The sequence below is a fragment of the Procambarus clarkii genome, chromosome 91 (genome assembly GCF_040958095.1).
Source record: "Procambarus clarkii isolate CNS0578487 chromosome 91, FALCON_Pclarkii_2.0, whole genome shotgun sequence".
In the NCBI taxonomy this organism is placed as follows: domain Eukaryota; kingdom Metazoa; phylum Arthropoda; class Malacostraca; order Decapoda; family Cambaridae; genus Procambarus; species Procambarus clarkii.
The window spans coordinates 740957-759111 of NC_091240.1; the positions used below are offsets into that span (position 1 = coordinate 740957).

The 18155-nt window shown below is 43.0% G+C and overlaps 2 protein-coding genes across 2 annotated transcripts in view; one reads left to right on the forward strand and one right to left on the reverse strand.

The window, feature by feature from the left end:
* Nucleotides 1-17992, reverse strand: part of LOC123773880 (doublesex- and mab-3-related transcription factor 2) — a 67563-nt gene extending 49571 nt beyond the window's left edge. The window contains exon 1 of the mRNA XM_069318602.1: nt 17854-17992. The gene's annotated coding sequence lies outside the window, so the exon portion shown is untranslated. The remainder of the gene's footprint in view (nt 1-17853) is intronic.
* Nucleotides 1-18155, forward strand: part of LOC123773881 (uncharacterized) — a 288461-nt gene that overhangs the window by 86813 nt on the left and 183493 nt on the right. The window lies entirely within an intron of this gene.

The window sequence follows — 18155 nt, forward strand, 5'->3', positions numbered from 1 at the left end:
GTTTTTTTTTCAGATTCTTAAATAACCTCATTCTTTTTCTGCCCTTTCTTGTGTTCCTTAAAGTTGTCTTCTCAGAGAAGCTGCCTCTTCTTTCAGAGCTCTTATCTCTTCCTACCTTTGCTTTCTCTCCTGTTTCATATCTTCCTGCATTTTTGCACTGACTCTCACTAGGTTAGCACAGAGGAACTTAAAGAAAGCAAGAATAATTTCCTTCCGCTATTCCTGAGTAGTCTTAGGCTACATCTCAATATTTCTTTCGTCAAGTTATATATATATATATATATATATATATATATATATATATATATATATATATATATATATATATATATATATATATATATATATATATATATATAAACAATCATTGTCTGACCGGGCTCTGTGCAGATCACAAGCCTTTGTAGGTTTTAAATTGTTAATTGTAGTTAATTTGAATTAAAAGGTCACGTTCTTGTGATATTTCTAAACAGACACACACACACGCACACCGTGTGTGTGTGTGATTTAGGCAGTGATGTGGTGGATGCAAACTCTATTGACAGTTTCAAATGTAGATTTGATAAAGCCCAGTAGGCTCCAGAATCTGTATACCAGTTGATTGACAGTTGAGAGGCGGGACCAAAGAGCCAGAGCTCAACCCCCGCAAGCACAACTAGGTGAGTACACACACACACACATGCAACGCAAATTTGTTCAAATTCTGACCCAAGTATTTTCCAATCATCTCTCCTCGGCCTCGTTTTTATTAACGTCAGCCAATTAAGTCTCCAAGTGTAAAATAAAAAAAAATAAAAATAGTGTTACAAAATATGTGAATCGTGAATTATCACAGTTCTGAATTTCGCCCTTTGTGTGGAGCGCGTTGTGACACCTCACAGTCTAATTACACCTGCTGGGGACAGGTGCTTCCTGCAGTCTAATTACACCTGCACAGCGGGGAGTAATTACACCTGTACAGGGGGACTAATTACACCTGTACAGGGGGGGGGACAAATTACACCTGTACAGGGGGAGACTAATTACACCTGTACAGGGGGGATAATTACACATGCACAGGGGGGTTAAGGTACCATGTACACCAGTTGCATTGCGCTCCTGGCGGTCTGGGTTCGAGTCACTTCTGGGGTGTGGAGTTTTTAGTCATATATATTAGTATATTTTGGTAGCAGTCTTTCTTGTAAACATATGTTGTTGAATATGACCGAAAGGGTAAAATTAATGATTCTAACACGAATCTTCTAAATATTTATTATGTTTTTTCACTGTCGAGGGTAGTTGAAAAATTAATTCTAAAAATCAAAGACAATATACCCACTGTCTTTGAAATGTACCCATTGATTCATGTCCTATCACCTCGCCCCAAAACTAATATAAGCATTAACATAATATGTAAAATTGTCTTTTAAAATTTAAAAAGTGTCTTGCAAAACGCTTCTACGCATCAGACCATAATTAAAACGTGAAAATGAAGTTTGGAGAGTTAATTTTTCAACTACCCTCGACAATGAAGAAAAACATAAGAAATATTTAGAAGATTCGTGTTAGAATCATTAATTTTACCCTTTCGGTCATATTCAACAAAACATATATATATATATATATATATATATATATATATATATATATATATATATATATATATATATATATATATATATATATATTGTGTTGAAGGGGATGTATGGATCATCACCTCCAATGCATTTTCCAAGTTCTTTTGTCCTACCACCACTCTTTTGTTTTTCTTTATTTGTCAAAGGTTAGACAGTGATAAATACAATGGAAGGTTAAAGGTTGTGAATCTCTTGGAACACTTCAGGTTCTGGACAAGAACCGAGGACACAGCAGGCGTTCCATTGGTACCCCATTTACAACCATCATCACTACATACAACCTTCAACATTTGCAACGATCTAATTACACACGACCATCCTCATCACTGTAACCATCTTAACTTCACGTGACCACTTTCATTGTAACCATCGTCGCTATCCTTATATGACCTACATAAGACAAACTAAAATTGAATACTGTAGAAAAGATGATGGGTAAAGATTAGTTAGGCTGGAATCAGGGAGTTAGTTTCAAGGGACTGGATGGTCATCGGGTCAACGTCGATCCCTCAGGACTATCCTCAGACCGTAAATTTGGGATTTTTTTTTTCTACAACAGTAAGTTAAGGGTCCTCTGATAGGTTAAGTGGGCAGGAAATTCTCATAAAGTTTCAAAACGGTATGAAAAACGTTAATGGAAAGAATCCTTTACTAAGCTAGCCGAGTAAGCCGGACGCCTCAAATAGAAAATGGAACAGTACGTCACTTTTGTGAGTTGATTTCATTTCAAATTACGTCCAAATTTGGCCATAGCGCGCATGCGAGCCAAAAGTGACGTTATTTTTAAGAGGACGGGTTGACCAGTCACCCTGGAACGTTTAATGGGACTGGCTCCGTGCGTCTGGTACGCAGTACCTACTGCAAACATACATTCTCTTTTTAAAGGTATGGATAACTGAACTGCATTAATGTTAGAGGACTAATTAACTGGTCAACGGTTACTAAGGCAAGTGAAATGGTGCCACTTTGCACGTAAACTAACCGAAGAGGATAAAGTCCTTGAGGTCCACATCGCCCGCCATGCTTGACAAAGCTATCTTGAGATGATTTCGGGGCTTTAGTGTCCCCGCGGCCCGGTCCTCGACCAGGCCTCCACCCCCAGGAAGCAGCCCGTGACAGCTGACTAACTCCCAGGTACCTATTTACTGCTAGGTAACAGGGGCATTCAGGGTGAAAGAATCTTTGCCCATTTGTTTCTGCCTCCTGCGGGAATCGAACACGCGCCACAGAATTACGAGTCCTGCGCGCTATCCACCAGGCTACGAGGCCCCTCCGACAATTATGGCCACAATTATGGGCTAAAATGCAACAAGTGTCACAAAATGAATCAACTTTCATTTGTCAAAAATATATTAATGAAAGGGATCAACACCGTGGGATTCATGAGTGGAACTGATGAAACACAAGTGGTAATGCAAACTAGAGCAGCATAATTATCTATTGATCCTCTGTTTAAAATTCCTTTTGAGGCAAAATTATTTGGTGGCAGTGCATGGGTGTGTTCAGTGCGAGGCTCGTATGTTCCGCTGTGCACGGGGAGTCACGACAACACTTCAATTGCATAATTTGCATCATTATACTAGGACAATACACTGATAGATTGAATACGTTGTGTGTTATGTTCTGGTCTAAAGGATACTTGAAGATTGGTTAGTAAGTTAGTAACTCGTGGTTGATTGGCCTTACGCCCAATATCAAACCACTAGGACCAACGGGTACCGAACGCCGACCTGCAAGAAACAAGATCGATGTTCTATCAACCAGTTCAAGTGGTTCAGTCAATATTAAAAAAAAAACTACTCCTGTCTGCCGGATCCATCCACTAACTCAAGTGTAGTTAAATTTAGTTAAATTAAGTTTGGTTAGGGTTCAAATTTCACGGCTTGAGTGTGCAGTGGTACGACGATGAACCCGTTTTTTCGCGCTTCACAAAAAACGGAGAATTTTTGATATTCATATAATCAATTCATTCTCATAACGTTGATTACCTGTCTAATCCCACTTTACTGCCCTTTGGCATGTTATTTCATCACTAATAACCTATGTAAAGTAATTATAAAAATTGTGTGCCAAGCCAAGGGAGCCGGTCGGCCGAGCGGACAGCACACTGGACTTGTGATCCTGTGGTCCCGGGTTCGATCCCGGGCGCCTGGCGAGAAACAATAGGCAAAGTTTCTTTCACCCTATGCCCCTGTTACCTAGCAGTAAAATAGGTACCTGGGTGTTAGTCAGCTGTCACGGGCTGCTTCCTGGGGGTGGAGGCCTGGTCGAGGACCGGGCCGCGGGGACACTAAAGCCCCGAAATCATCTCAAGATAACCTGAAGATAGCCAAGGTAACCTACACAAATTACTCCATTAAACACAGAATATATTATATTGACACTATAGTGCGTCTCCCATAGTGATAATAGTTGTTACCTTACAGTGCAGTCCTCTTGTACAATAATAATCTTTGCCCTCAGTTATAGTCATGTTATGTATGTCATCGCTAGTATCATTATTTTCACTAAAACTGTATTTTATAATATCTTTGCTCAGAAGTTGCGAAATACAAAAACAATCATTTTAAGTGAGAATGTTTTAATTCGCTTAATTATTTGGTGTTGCGTGTGTAACTTGGAACATAAGTCATTCATCAAAATCTTATATTCATTAAAAACAAATTCAGTTTATCTTGTGTCCATTCGTGTTGCTAATTCTCTTAAAAAATATATTTTTCAATATATTTAAATTACATAGTCACTTCGTGAGTCGTAAAAAATATTCAAGCTTTCGTTGTGTCACTCTGAGTGTTCATTTTGTTCTATTAAATTTTGAAGAGTTAGTGTTCACATCATTTGAGTTAACGACCCTTCACGATCTACAGATTGTTTGGCCTCGTTCTCAAAGGGTATTCGGATCTTTCAACTCCTCTGGTGCACTTACATTTGTAAATGCATTTCTCGGTGTACATACACTGAGAGTTTAGTCCTGAAAACAGTTCAGTACTAGAGTAAAGTATATTTGCTATTTTGTCAGAAGCCTAAATAACCGTCCAGACGTTGGTATACTTTAATCCTAATATGGACTAAAATTGTCTGGAACAACAGTTTTGTCCGTCAAATGAAAGTAAAAGTGGATGCAAACACATTTTTGTCGAATATTACATATTTTAATTAATGTTAGTGATATATGTGTTGACATAGCTGAGAGTACTGTGATGTACTTACACTGTAGTTGCTCTCGAAAAGGCAAATATGGGGTGGAGTTTTGCTCCTCCATGACTCGTCCATCTGATGGTGTGTTAGGCTTGTAACAGAGAGACAGGTGTCTGGCCATATCATAATCAGCTACAGCATGTTGTCCAATAGGTCCCTCTTCCCCTACCCTATACTCAGTTGTCCGGCCGTGTGACAGTCTGCTACAGTCTATAGTCCAGGACTCCCAGACACAGTCCACCTATTTTACAGTCCGCTGTGGCGTGATTGGTGAAGGTGACGGTCTCTTCCTCGACTCTACACAGCTATCTTTTTCATCTCGATTTTTAATTTAAACTAACAAAAAAACATATAATTGAAAGTGCCGCCTTTAATGTTCACTAGAGTCGAGAGCAACTGTGAGGATGAAGGTCAAAATTAAACTTGAACGCTTTTTCACCAGATGTTATAAATATTCAAACTGACGAACGTATATAGGTTAAAGGAAAACGTATATAAGGTCAAAATGATTGGTGTGTCTGGAAACTTTAAATGTTCGTGAGGATGAAGATGGCATGAGAAGAGGACTGGGTCAGCATCCTGTCCTCACACTTTATGTACAGTGTTTGTATCGTCTTGGATCTAAGCTTCTGGTTAGACTAAAGCTGCTTGTTGGGTGGTGAGATCCAAGATGTGATGCACGCTTACATTAGCCTGCGCGGCCAGAAAATAAAAACATAAAGCCGCTAATTAATAAAACTTCTATGACGAACACAACTGACAAAATCAAATACTCTAATGAGAAATGCGATAAAGGGCAAAATTTAAAAATATTACTGCGCTAACCATGCCACAAGTAACTTGGGAAAAGAAGGGCATACAGGGAACAGCGAAGGGAAGATGCAGAGAACGAAGGGGAGGAGGATGTAGCGGGAATGATAGAAACTATAGACCAGGATTATGCTTCATCAAGCATACATGAAACCATTGACGAAACCTGTTCATCGTTCCTCAATCATGGCGATTGTTCAAATTTTGGGATTGTTTGGACTGTAAATGGTCTGTACAACATCCTTGAGTAGTGGTACAACATCCTTGAGATACTTGAGTAGTGGTACAACGTCCTTGAGACACTTGTGTAGTGGTACAACGTCCTTGAGACACTTGTGTAGTTGTACAATATCCTTGAGACACTTGTGTAATGGTACAATATCCTTGAGACACTTGTGTAGTGGTACAACATCCTTGAGACACTTGTGTAGTGGTACAACATCCTTGAGACACTTGTGTAGTGGTACAACGTCCTTGAGACACTTGTGTAGTGGTACAACATCCTTGAGACACTTGTGTAGTGGTACAACGTCCTTGAGACACTTGTGTAGTGGTACAACATCCTTGAGACACTTGTGTAGTGGTACAACATCCTTGAGACACTTGTGTAGTGGTACAACATCCTTGAGACACTTGTGTAGTGGTACAACATCCTTGAGACACTTGTGTAGTGGTACAACATCCTTGAGACACTTGTGTAGTGGTACAACATCCTTGAGACACTTGTGTAGTGGTACAACGTCCTTGAGACACTTGTGTAGTGGTACAACGTCCTTGAGACACTTGTGTAGTGGTACAACGTCCTTGAGACACTTGTGTAGTGGTACAATATCCTTGAGACACTTGTGTAGTGGTACAACATCCTTGAGACACTTGTGTAGTGGTACAACGTCCTTGAGACACTTGTGTAATGGTATAATATGCTTAAAATCCTAGTGTATGTGTATAACATCGTAGAGAAAAGAATTTAGTTATACAGCGTCCTTCAGACACACGGGAAGTGCTGCTGAAGTGTGTGTCTTCGAGCATAAACTCAACAAAACCCGTTGGACCTATAAGTATGAATGATAGTGAATAGACACTTGTAACCTGAGGTCAGTACGTCTAGTGACTGGGGCGACATAAACTCTGGTCTGAGATCTTTCTGAGTTCACGATCAGCTACATAGTGCTGAGAACTCAGAAGACCAGGACGGTTGCAGGACGGCTAACTCATCATGGGAGCTACCAATCTGATCTCCAAGACAATTAAAATTTCCTTCAGTCTCTTATATGACCCCAAGGTGCTTGTCTCGTGGTGCTATTGACTTTGTTTTGATCCCGTCATCACCAAATTAGTAATTAATAATGTCTTTGTTTATTCTGTGTTGAACAATTCAGTGCATATTACTTAGTAAGTACAGTGATCCATATTGTGTATGTATCATTGTACTCAGTAGTACAATAGTACAAGCGTGGGAACACGTGTAGGTTCCGGCAAATTATCCGATGTGCGAGACCCCATTTTGAATATATTCGTACTTGGCCAGTTCTTCTTCATATCGTGAATGTCGTAATCATGTCCCTTTGTACTTGCGTAAAGTGTGGAAATGTTAAGTTCCATCTACCTTTACTATAGTAGATGGAACTGGTCATTTCTCCAGCCGTGTATGGAGAGAGTTGGGTGGCACTGTATGTGTGTGCGTGTGTGAATGTTTGTGTGTGTGCGTATGTGAATGAATGTGATGGAAAAAGAAACACAGAAGATGACAGTGAATGTGAAGTCAGCAAAACTTAATTATCATCTGAAATGCGAAACACATCAAGACGCCAAATATGCACAATACACGACCCAGGTAGCGCGCGCGCTTGTAAAGTTACTTTACAAGTCATTAACATAGAAACTTGTTCCGTAAGAAGTGACGGAGTATCGGGGTTGAGTGTACCTGCCTGGCGGCCTGCCGTGCTGCTGATTCAATATTCCATTACTTATATTACCCAAAGGTCAGGGGCAAAAACAAGAAATGTGATGGATATATTTATTTGAAAAACAATTTTTTATAGTCCACGTGACTTGCAGGCGTCAGCTCAAGAAAATATAATTCTTGACTGCGCACACAGTTAATGAGCTGCAGTGTTTTTGTAGAATTTGTTACCAAAACTAATATAACCTATTGCTACCATGTATGTAATGCACAAAATATGTACAGTTGTACCCAAAACACCCTCAGGTTAACATATTGATTATAAAATATGGGGAATTCACTTGAACATGGATATGGAATAATAGCCCACTATTTTGAGAGTAAAAGAAACGCGAACTGAATATTTTGGTACCAATTAAACCAGGACCCTCTTCAGCAGTGAGCGAGAATGATGTTGTTGTTGTTCTTTAAGATTCAGCTGCTGGGAACAAAAAGTTCCAAGTAGCACGGGCTATGGTGAGCCCGTAGTGAGAATGATGTTGTTGTTTTAGATTTAGCTACTCAGAACGAAATGTCCATGTGGCACGGGATATGGTGAGCCCGTAATTGAGTTTGGTTATTCGCGATAACCTTGTTACTCTGGTATTTGGGTCAAAGTATTAAATGGAGGTGGGGTTTCCTCCCTTTTCCTTGTTTCTTTTTCGCTTCTGTTTTAGTCTTGTTTTAATAACATTATCTTGGTGGCGGATGTAGGTGCAGAATGTTCACTAGTGAGTCCCATTCTTTAACGGTTTTTCTAATCATTGTGGTTGCGGTGGAATTTGCATCTAATGCAGTTGATTGTCATTGGATTAATGTTGAGTTTCATGCGCTGGGCTTCAGTTGCTTCACATTCCAGTAAGTAGTGCAATAGTGGCGCCTCTGCTTCCGTTCCACAGATATGATAATCTTTATCTATTGGGTATATTACCTCCCAGCAGCACTTGTAACCAAGTCTGAGTCTGTGTATGGCTACTGCAATGTCTCTGGATATCTTTTTATCAGGCTTGAAGGAGTAGTACCCAGTGACTTGTTCGTACCATATCGCAGTGGATCTTCCTTCCGCTACTTTGGCTCTGCGGCGACTTTTGATAGTTGGGAGTATTTTCTTCTTCTTGATTTGCTCCTTAATCTGTGAAAAACTTGGAGGTATTTGAACCTGAACAACAGGTAGAGCAGTGACAGTTTTTGCTAGTGAGTCTGCCTTTTCATTACCATCTATGCCAATGTGACTTGGTATCCAATTTAGGGTTGATTGATAGCCCTAGATTATGGGCTTTTGTTTCCTATATGTTGGATTTCTGTGAGGAGTTGTATATTATCTCTGTGCTGACTGGATAACAATGCCTGGAGCGAAGATTTAGAGTCGGTATGAATGATGACATCATGTAAATTATTCACAATTGTATAGTTTAAGCCTCCTTCAGGGCATATAATTCTGTCTGCAATGTTGGGCACCCACTATTCATGCTCCAGTAAGCTTCATGGTTGTTAGTGTAAACTGCTGCCCCCAGCAGAACCTCTTTCTTGATCAACTGATCCGTCTGTGAAAATGTGAGTGGTTGTAGATCTTGAGATGGTTTCCATTTGTCGTTCTATGACTGCTTTGAGCTTCTGCGAGTCATGATCATTTTTTAACTGGTAATCCTTCAATGATAATCTTTAGACTCGATCCTTCCCATGGAGGAGGCTGCCGAAAGTGTTGATATGGTCTATCTTCTCCTGTGTTTTTAATGGTCCATTTCAAGTCCACTTCTCTAGAATCTTTACTAGATTATCCGTCCATGCACTTGTTCTATATTGAAGGTTTCTCTGAAGCAGTGAGAATGACAGCTGTAGCTGCTTTTATGGCATTAAGTCTGGTGCCCTGGAAACAATGTTAAGAAGTAGGTAATAACCTTGTTACATAATCGTTCACCAAATCTGGTAATCCACTGGCCCGAGGAGATATTAAAATTTGGATTATTTATAAAAGAAGATTATATTATTTTTCTTTAGAAACCACAGTATTATACAAGAATTGTAGACGAGGAGTCACAATAACGTGGCTGAAATATGTTGACCAAACCACACACTAGAAAGTGAAGGGACGACGACGTTTCGGTCCGTCCTGGACCATTCTCAAGTCGACAATCGACTTGAGAATGGTCCAGGACGGACCGAAACGTCGTCGTCCCTTCACTTTCTAATGTGTGGTTTGGTCAACATACACGAATTATCTCATATCATTTTGTGATAGGTCTCACGTACGTGTTTGTATAACGGTGAACTTTGTTAGCCATATCTAACCTCTTGTACTCACCTAGTTGTGTTTGCGGGGGGGGGGGGTTGAGCTCTGGCTCTTTGGTCCCGCCTCTCAACTGTCCTCTTGTGTTCGGAGCTGAGTGCAGAAGACAAAACAAAGGAGTCCAATAATGGGGGGATAGGGGGAACAATTTGCAGACTTACACCTGACTAATATCGAACTTGGATAGCGGTAGATGAAATCAATGTCCATGTGTAAAGGAAAATGATTGATGTAGCTGTAAATGCTGCAGTAGCTCCGAGGACCTTTGACCTAAGCGAGATAATTAAAAGGCCTCAAGAAAGCGGGAGCAACTATCAATCAAGCAAGACCGTGAAGGGTCTTGTCTGCCTGAGAAGGCAGATTTAATGTAAAATATTAATTTCTATTAGCCTGACCAGCCGTACAGGACACAATGGAACTATATCTGCTGGCATGACACAAGAGCGACCAACCATCAAGGATACTTGAAGGTGGTTAAATCAACTGAGCTCTCAACCAGACAATTGATGGAATGCCCCATATAACTGATGCATCCATTCAACCAAATTCATATTGAGACAAAAACGAGGCAGAGACGGGAACGATCTGTGAGAGCAGCAGCAGCAGAAGCAGCAGCAGCAGAAGCAGCAGCAGCAGCAGCAGCAGAAGCAGCAGCAGCAGCAGCAGAAGCAGCAGCAGCAGCAGCAGCAGCAGACAAGATTGTGGCAGTACAAATCGGAACATCCCTAGAGACAAGAGACCTTCTGATACATAACTTGGCAAGATGCAAGCTTGTGTTTACAAGTTTGTGTCTGTTACTTGTACAGCATGCCAGGGAGGACAGGAGAATGAGAGGAAGAAATGCAACAGCATAACTTGATTTAGCATTTGCTCAGATCAGAAGTGACATTGAAAAGATACTTATGAGAGTGCTAAGAGCAAGCAACCACTTTTTCCTGGTCTTGGAAAACCTGCGGATGGTGAGAGTCATTATAAGAAAAGAGGTGTGGAAATAGCATATAGCAGAACAAGATAAAGTTAGATAATTTCCTGGCCAAGTCTATTGTGAGAGTTAAAGGGAAATCATTACAGGAAATTATGAGCTATGCCACCAAGAATGTTGAAAAGCTCCAAGAATATCCATACCCATCCTCACAGAAAAGTAAAAAATAAACAAAAATCAATTTGTAAGATTTCTTGTTCACCCAGGATTTTTTTGTTCACCTTTCTTGCCTCAGTGCAAGAAAGGTGAACAAAACGGATTGGAAAAGCTGCACGTTGTGCCGTATGCAACGGTCATGAGACGAGGAGCACTGGAGTGCCAGATGCCGTCAGTGAAACAGCATGAAAGTGTTACAGCGATTATATCAAAACAACAAATCCACAAGGGCCGTGACGAGGATTCGAACCTGCGTCCGGGAGCGTCCCAGACACTGCCTTAATCGACTGAGCTACGACAGGGTAAAAAGAACAACTATAACATCATCGCCATATCAGAAGGAAGACATCGGTTAATGACCAATGTAAAGTATTAGGTTGAAAGCGCTAAGGCAGTACGACGATAGAGCACTTGTAAGAAATACGAAGGTAAGAAATTGGGATTAAATGGAGGAAAGGAATGGTCGAGGCTGACCACTTGGGGACCATCGGGGATCAAACGCCGATCTGCAAGAAGCGAAACCATCGCTGTATCGATGTGTCTAAATGGTTGGGTGGTGTGTGGTCAAGTGTCTAGATTAACAGAGACGAAAACATGATGAAAACACACGTAAAGTATATGTAGTAGACATAATAGAGGAAAAATAAATTGATTAGAAAGGTGGGATCCAAGAGCTAATAGCTCGATTCTACAGACACAAATAGTAAATACACACACAGACACACAGACACACACACACACACACACACACACACACACACACACACACACACACACACACACACACACACACACACACACACACACAAAAGAAGAAAAAAAAAAGTTGATTAATAGTTGAGAGGCGGGGCGAAAGAGCCAGAGCTCAGTTAACCCCCGCAAACTAGGTGAATACACCCAATACCCCCCCCCCCCCCCCGTCACAAACACCCAAACTCCTCTGTACCCACTCTCATACACCCCTACTCATTCACACATAGCACCTCCCCCAGCCCCCCTCCCCACACCCCCCAGCTGGGGGGGGGTGACCCTGGGGGGGGGGGAGGGGGGTCTCCACCACAGGAGGAACAATAAACATTTACTAAGATTAAGAGGAGACGTTTCCGGAGTCTTGTGTTTCACGAGTGTGTTGTGTTATACTGTGCTTCTCTCTCTCTCTCTCTTGTTCTCCTCCTCTTCTCGCTCTCTCTCTCAGTTCCTTGCATTATCTCTCTCCCTGTCCCCCTCTCTACTTACAGATTACAGACACGCTTTGTCTACCATGTCTATGTTTGTTTATTGCTGAATGCCACTACCACCACCACCACATCCACCACCACCACCACGACCAACACATCCACCACCACCACCACGACCAACACATCCACCACCACCGACCACGACCAACACATCCACCACCACCACCACCGACCAACACATCCACCACCACCACCACCACCAACACATCCACCAACACATCCACCAACACATCCACCACCACTTGATCCATTCGTGCCATTAGTAGTAGGGATGGCAGCGTGTGAGTCATTTTTTTTTTGTGGGAAAATAACTCATTTGGACTTAAATATTTTGTTATGGGGGAAATTCGAGGTAAAAATGACCTCTGTGTCCACCAGTCTCAGCCCCATTTTTTTCAGATATGTTATGCCTTACTCTGTCACACCCGTTTAAGACCAAAATTATTTCAGACATAACATAATCACAGAAGTTTGTTTAAGAAATCTAACAGAAAAAAATAAAAAACTAGTCTCTACAGTCTTATTAAACTCTACGGTCATAAACAGATATTTTAAACTGTAGTCGTAAGTAATTCTTATATAATCTTTATACACTTTTATAAGTAAATCAGCTTCCTCCCCCACATCTTACCTCACTCTCTCCCTACCTCGTATTCCCCCCGCTCCACCCCTACCCCCTTGCCTGTCCCTTAGGACTACGAATCAAAAGCGCTGTCCACTCAGCTGTCAGGCCCATGAAGCTGGAGCCAGCTGTGTGCCTGAGCCTTCGTGTGTTCCGATAACTTCAACTCAAGTGTAAATCTACGCGTTGAGATACGTTCCAAACGCGAGTTAGTATATGAATGAATGATTTGTGATGGAGTGATACTGACAAGGACTGGCGTCAACATTGGCTGAGTGCCTCTCACCTAGTTGTGCTTGCGGGGGTTGAGCTCTGGCTCTTTGGTCCCGCCTCTCAATTGTAATTGAGAGGTGCTGTGCTGGCACCTCTCGTTCTGTGGTTGCCATGAGTCTCCTCCGGGTCTGGGACCAGGTCTGGGACCAGGGGGAGACACTGTCCTTGCACGACTTGAGAATGGTCCAGGACGGACCGAAACGTCGTCGTCCCTTCACCTTCTAGTGTGTGGTCTGGTCAACTGTCCTTGCACCTGGCAATAAGGAAGGGCAACACCTCTCTCTCTCTCTCTCTCTCTCTCTCTCTCTCTCTCTCTCTCTCTCTCTCTCTCTCTCTCTCTCTCTCTCTCTCTCTCTCTCTCTCCCTCTCTCTCTCTCTCTCTCCCTCTCTCTCTCCCTCTCTCTCTCTCTCCCTCTCTCTCCCTCTCTCTCTCTCTCTCTCTCTCTCTCTCTCTCTCTCTCTCTCTCTCTCTCTCTCTCTCTCTCTCTCTCTCTCTCTCTCTCTCTCTCTCTTTTAGACGAGTCGTCTTCCTCGTCTCTCGACCTAATCTAGTAATATTAGAAAGTATAAGGAATGGTGTGTGTGTGTGTGTGTGGGGGGGGGGGCGTGTATAGAGACCACATCGGTGCATGTACTGAATGTTAGGTACAAGAAAGACTGCAATCTTGTCAAGTCTTATGTGAAGCCTGTGCTTCACTTAAGGCTTGATAACAGTCGTGGTGGCGAGTGCTGGAAAGCATCTTAGTGCTGTGAGTCTTCTTGGTTGTCTTGCCTCTCTTGGTTCAGCATGTGTGCTCTATGTGGTAAATTGAGGATCACACTTATCTCCATGATGTTCATATCTGAGCCAAGAGTTATTTACACATATCCAGATGCTCGTTCACACACACACACACACACACACACACACACACACACACACACATTTTTTCACACACACTGAATTTTTTCAGTGTCAGAGTAGTTAACAAATGGAATGCATTAGGAAGTGATGTGGTGGAGGCTGACTCCATACACAGTTTCAAGTGTTGATATGATAGAGCCCAATAGGCTCAGGAATCTGTACACCAGTTGATTGACAGTTGAGAAGCGGGACCAAAGAGCCAGAGCTCAACCCCCGCAAGCACAAAACACACACACACACACACACACACACACACACACACACACACACACACACACACACACACACACACACATACACACACACACAACACACACAACACAACACATGTTGTGGGGACACAGGTGGAAACTGTGTGCCCAAATGCCCTCTCTCTCTAGGGGACACAGGTGGAAACTGAGTGCCCAAATGAGCCACAGAGATATTAGAAAGAACTTTTTTAGTGTCAGAGTGGTTGACAAATGGAATGCATTAGGAAGTGATGTGGTGGAGGCTGACTCCATACACAGTTTCAAGTGTAGATATGACAGAGCCCGATAGGCTCAGGAATCTGTACACCTGTTGATTGACGGTTGAGAGGCGGGACCAAAGAGCCAGAGCTCAACCCCCGCAAACACAACTAGGTGAGTACAACTAGGTGAGTACACACACACAACACACACAACACAACACATGGGCCGAGTATTAAGACTGCTCAGGTTTAAGACAATGTCGGAGGTGACGGCCGGTATATAAAGATCCCCACCATGACGAGTCGCGCATAACAAAGGTGTCTTGAACAACAAGTATATTGCTTTGCTTTTATCAGCACTGATCTTGTGTAGACTGACCTGACGCGCTCTCGGACTTTGATCAACTAAAATCAGTTTTCAATAGGAGTAGGACTGATATTCCTAAACGAATTTTGTCAGCTAATATCAGCTCTTTAGGAGCCTGCCTCCCTCCTCTCTCTCTCTCTCTCTCTCTCTCTCTCTCTCTCTCTCTCTCTCTCTCTCTCTCTCTCTCTCTCTCTCTCTCTCTCTCTCTCTCTCTCTCTCTCTCTCTCTCTCTCTCTCTCTCTCTCTCTCTCTCTCTCTCTCTCTCTCTCTCTCTCCCCCACCCACTCCTCCCAGCGCTTTCTTCCTTCCTTCCTTCCTGGTGTCAAAGCCTCCCCAAGTGCAACGACGAGTCACAATAACGTGGCTAAAGTATGTTGACCAAACCACACATTAGAAGGTGAAGGGACGACGACGTTTCGGTCCGTCCTGGACCATTCTCAAGTCGACTGTCAATCTCAATCGACTTGAGAATGGTCCAGGACGGACCGAAACGTCGTCGTCCCATCCCCTTCTAGTGTGTGGTCTGGTTAACAGCCTTCCCAATCCACATTAACACCTTCCTGGTGTCAAAAAGTGCTCCCATGGCAACATGCTGATGTCCCTCGTGCCTCGCGGGCTTATTCGGGGTCCCGGGACCTCTGCCAACGAATGAATGTTCAGTGCGTTTCCTGCCAACGTCATCCGCCCTTAGGTAACGTCCGCCTGACAGCAAAGTGGTGCCCTATGGTAACGCTAACCGCTGGTGCGCTGAGCCAACCATATTACACAGGCTCATTCTTCCCAAACCTCTGGCTCGTTGAATTCCACTCCCGCGGTTCTCTGCGTTATTTAAACGACCTAACTGCAGGCCCGAGGCGCTCCGAGGTCTGCAGAATACAATCCATCACTGTGCTCATTCTGATCCTCAAACAGTAATTATTGGCCTGAAAGGTCAGGTATGAAGCTATGTTTAGCATACCAATAATAACATGAAAGTTGAGGATCCAGACAGCTTCTGGATCTCCTGGATCTAAGCTGCAGATAATATAACTAATATTAACACGAACTCGGAAAACTTTAAAAGAGAAATTGACAACATGCGCTCAGCTCCTGGGCCCGACTCGTGGAATTCAATATTCATTGTAATGTAAAGTACCAGTAGCGCGAGCGCTCAGCGTAATATGGAGACAGAGCCTGGATACAGGGGAGATACCAGCTGCACTTAAATCTCCAGATATAGCTCTTCTGCACAAGGGGGTAGTAAAGCTTTGGCAAAAAACTATAGCTCAATTGCGCTAACATCACACACAATAAAAGTTTTTGAAAGAGTGATTAAGAATCAAATTTCCAGTTTTATGGAAAATAATGAACTTCACAACCCAGGACAACATGGATTTAGAGCGGGAAGATCCTGTCTGTCACAGTTACTCTGTCACTATAACAAATTCACAGAAGCCTTAGACGAAAAGCAAAATGCAGATGTTGTATAGTCTGGGATCCTCCCGGGCGTAAGTTCGAACCCTCATCACGGCCCTTGTGGATTTGTTCCTTAGTGAACATAACCGAGCAAATATGGCGGCGGCCAGGAAAATGATAGGATGGATTATGAGACCGTTCAAATCCAGGGATCCCACAACAATGTTAATAATATTTAAATCACTGGTGATGTCCCGTCTTGAGTATTATTCGGTACTTATTTTCACTTTCAGAGCGGGAGAGATCTCTGAATTAGAGGGAATACAGAGAACATATTGGGCACGCACAGAAACGATAAAACATCTAAAATTATTGGGACCGTCTCAAAGCCCTCAAAATGTAATCTTTGGACAGGAGACGAGAAAGGTATCAAATAATATATACATGGAAGATACTGGAGGGTCAGGCCCCAAATTTGCACAGTAGAATAACAACATACTGAAACGAAAAGGCGAAAGGTACGAAAGGAAATGTAGAATAGAACCAGTGAAGAGTTGAGGTGCCATAGGCACAATCAGAGAACACTGAACACCCTCCAAAGGTCCACAGCTGTTCTCACCCTCCCAGCAAGTATTAGAAATATTGCTGGAACAAAGGTGGATGTATTCAAGAGGCACTTAGATAAGTAATTGCAAGTGCCGGACCAACCAGGCTGTAAAGGATATGTGGGCCTGCAGGCCGCTCCAAGCAACAGCCTGTTGGACCAAGTTATCAAGCAAGCTCGGGAAGTAGAAGAACTCCCGAAACCGTCTCCAGACATGCTCCAGGTGAACAAATCCACAAGGGCCGTGACGAGGATTCGAACCTGCTTCCGGGAGCATCCCAGACACTGCCTTAATCGACTGAGCTACGACAGGGTTAAAAGAGTTGAAACCGAAGTTCTACGACAGGGTTAAAAGAGTTGAAACCCTGTTGTAGCTCAGTCGATTAAGGCAGTGTCTGGGATGCTCCCGGACGCAGGTTCGAATCCTGGTCACGGCCCTTGTGGATTTATTCATTTGATGCATCACGTTAGTGTGATCTCTGAGTGTAATGCTCCAGGTCTGCTCCAGGCATGCTCCAGACATGCTCCAGGTCTCCTCCAGATTCAAAATTTATCAAGTTAACTTCCGGATAAACCAATAAAACCCCTTCTCTTACTACCAGACAAAGCAAGATGAAACCTTTTTTATTATTATTGTTTAGTTTTACCTCCAAGGGAAGACAAGACCTTTTGTTACCGGCGGACTGAGCAACAGGAGGTCTGCAGTTCTGTCGTTGTTATTTTGTCTTCATTGTTTTCACGACCAAGTTAAACGACAAGTTACATTTTTTCCGTCAGAGTCACACACGGGTTGAAACACTCGTCCGATGAAACACACCCAGAGTATTGTACACAGTTGGCCGGCATAGTGTTGAGCGACATGCCTCACGCCTCCTCCCCGAGCGAGTGCGGGTCCAGGCACCAGCCCACTGTAACACTCTCGCCCCGGCAATAAATGTATAACAATACAATTACAACACGTTTCCAGAGGGAGAAAAAAAAAATATATATATATATAAAATCACTCACTGGGTAGGTGGGCGGCGGCTGTGTTGACAGAGGTAAGTGTACCGGGTGTTGTGGAGGGTGCTCTGTGTCTCACGTGGTGGACCATTCTCTGTGTCCTCGTGTTTTCTTCTCCATGGAGTTTTATCACGTTCACATTATCCTCGCTGAGTGGCTGACAAGCACGAGGGACTATATGCACCTTCAAGGGCCCACCAGCCACATCAAGCCGGGGTGCCATGTGTGTGGGGCTGGATGTGGGGTCACAGCTATTACGCCAAGAATCACGACCAACAGACAGCCTGCCGCCGCCGCCGCCGCCTCTC